Source organism: Danio rerio, chromosome 6, assembly GCF_049306965.1.
Source record: "Danio rerio strain Tuebingen ecotype United States chromosome 6, GRCz12tu, whole genome shotgun sequence".
Classification (NCBI taxonomy): domain Eukaryota; kingdom Metazoa; phylum Chordata; class Actinopteri; order Cypriniformes; family Danionidae; genus Danio; species Danio rerio.
Window position 1 is genome coordinate 6592501 of NC_133181.1, and position 3376 is coordinate 6595876.

Sequence of the window (3376 nt, forward strand, 5' to 3'; positions counted from 1 at the left end):
GCTGTTTTCCCACCCACCAAATTGATTTACACCGTATATTAACATATCTCCGTAGTAAAGCATATAATCATATCGACAGGACAGGACGTGCGCAGGCGTAGCAGTGGTGCAGTAGGTAGTGCTGTCGTCTCACAGCAAGAAGGTCGCTGGGTTGCTAGTTTGAGCCTCGGCTCAGTTGACGTTTCTGTGTGGAGTTTGCATGTTCTCCCTGCGTTTGCGTGGGTTCCTCCGGGTACTCCGGTTTCCCCCACAGTCCAAAGACATGCTGTACAGGTGAATTGGGTAGGCTAAATTGTCCCTAGTGTATGAATGTGTGTGTGTGAATGTGTGTGTGTTGATGTTTCCCAGAGATGGGTTGCGGCTGGAAGGGCATCCGCTGTGTAAAAAACTTGCTGGGTAAGTTGGCAGTTCATTCCGCTGTGGTGACCCCGGATTAATAAAGGGACAAAGCCGACAAGAAAATGAATGAATGAATGAGGATGTGCGCAAAGCAACTGGGATTAAAAGATCTGTTCAGCTCTCTGTGATCATCAAAATATAATAATGACAAAACATGCATTTGAAACAATTTTAAAACACTCTTATGACAACACTCATCTGCTGGTTCCTCCTCTGCTGTGGGACTGTGAATCACCAACAACCTCATAATTTCATTTGTGTGGTCGTCAAGTTCTTCCTCCAGTTAAAAATAAAATAAAATACATTTTTAATGTCAATTCAAGGAAATAAGCATAATGTTTGAATAGCTGTTTTTATAGTTATACCAATTGTCTGAACATAAAAAAAGATTTCTCATAAAAAGCACTTCAATAAGAAAAACAAGAAACAAATTCAAATCAAACCATAATTCTTCTAAATATTACGTGACTATGAAAAATAAATCAGTTATTAGAATTGAGTTAATAAAACTGATAATAAAAAAAAAAATAAAATAAACTAAGGGGCTAATATATATATATATATATATATATATATATATATATATATATATATATATATATATATATATATATATATATATATATATAATAAATTTAAAAATAAGTAACTACATTTAGTAACTATGTAACTATAAGCCCCTCAGTTTATTTTTATTATTTTTATTATCAGTTTTATTAACTCAATTTTAATAACTGATTTATTTTACGTAGTATATATACATATATATATATATATATATATATATATATATATATATATATATATATATATATATATATATATATATATATATATATATATATACATACACACACACACACACACACACACACACATACACATATATATATATATATATATATATATATATATATATATATATATATACAGTTGAAGTCAGAATTATTAGCCCTTCAAATTTTTTTCTTCTTTTTTAAGTATTTTTCAAATTATGTTTAACAGAGCAAAGACATTTTCATTTTCACAGGATGTCTGATAATATTTTTTCCAGAAAAAGTGTTATTTGTTTTGTTTTGGCTAGAATAAAAGCAGTTTAGAATTTTTTAAAAGCCATTTAGGGACAAAATTATTAGCTGCTTTAAGCTATTTGTTTTCTTGATAATCTACAGAACAATCTACTGTTATATATACATAGTTTTCTTTTCTTTTTCTTTTTTTTTTTTTTAAGCGGACACTTACTGGTGACACTAGAGATTTATGTTACATCTTATGAAAGTAGAGCTCAATATGCCGTCTTTAACAAATTTATCAGTCCTCCATTCTCCGAGGATACAGATATTTTGCTGCTGAGTCCCCCAGCGATGCAGAAGGCATGCAAATATGGGATTCAGTTGTTTTGCTCAATTCTTTTGGGATTTGAGCTGCTGTTTGGGAACTCCAGGTGTTGCGCTGGAAATGGTCCGGCTGTATTTGCTTTGTTAAAAATAACAATAGTGACTTCCAGCTGAACCACGGTGTGAAAAAAACATCTGCTCAGATGATCACTTACTGTACAAAAAAAACTATAAATCCCACTTTCATCTGAATGTGTGATGAAGAGAGTCATTTGATAGACAACATTTAAATGTATGAGTGTTATGTCAAATTAAGAAGTCACAGTTCTTCTAACTAACTGCGGAATGAACAACTGCATTGGCATTTATTGTAAATGGGATTTTATGCCAATCAATGATTTGTTTTCTGCTATGATATAAATATAAATGGTTTGTCAAAACGAATGAAATTTGTTTGTAAAATGTGTATTTAACTAATGTATTATGCATTAATGTTTGTCTTTTAAGCACAGTTGAAGGCAAAATTATTAAATGGTCAATCAAATGTATCAAGTGTAATTTTATTTATCAAGTGTAATGGAGCAAGGATATTTTTACAGTGTTGTTTATACAACAAATAGATAAATATAAATAAATAAATACAAATGTATTAATTTTATCTATCTATCTATCTATCTATCTATCTATCTATCTATCTATCTATCTATCTATCTATCTATCTATCTATCTATCTATCTATCTATCTATCTATCTATCTATCTATCTATCTATCTATCTATCTATCTATCTATTTAATTTATTTATAGATGTATTATTTATATATGTATTTCTACATGTATTATTTTATATTATTTATTGTGTATATTATTTATAAATGTATTATTTATAGATTTATTTATAAATTTAGAAATAAATATACTTATGTACAAATGTATTATCATTTATAATATTTACAAATTTTTTTACTTATATAGTACTTATATATACAAATTTATAAATTTGTAAATGCATTTCTTTATATTTTTTTTATTTATTTATGAATTTGTTTATAAATGTAATTACTTCAATTCTAAATTTATTTTTTTAGACTATTTATACATTTCTTATATATTATTTATTATATTATATTATATTATATTATATTATATTATATTATATGTATATATATATATATATATATATATATATATATATATATATATATATATATATATATATATATATATATATATATATATCATACATTATATACAATTATACAAATAAATAAATATAAATAAGTAAATACATACAATTTATTTTATTTATCTATATATTTATAATATTATTATAAATGTATTATGTATAATGTATTTATAAATGTATAAATATATTTACTTTTTTTATTTAATATATATATATATATATATATATATATATATATATATATATATATATATATATATATATATATATATATATATATATATATATATATATATATATATATATATATATATATATATATATATATATATATATATATATATATAATATGATTGTATTATTAATGTTTGTATTTATAAATGTATTTTTTTTCTTTACTGTATATATATTATTGGATTGACATTTTTCTGTCAATATCATTAGCTCACTTAAGA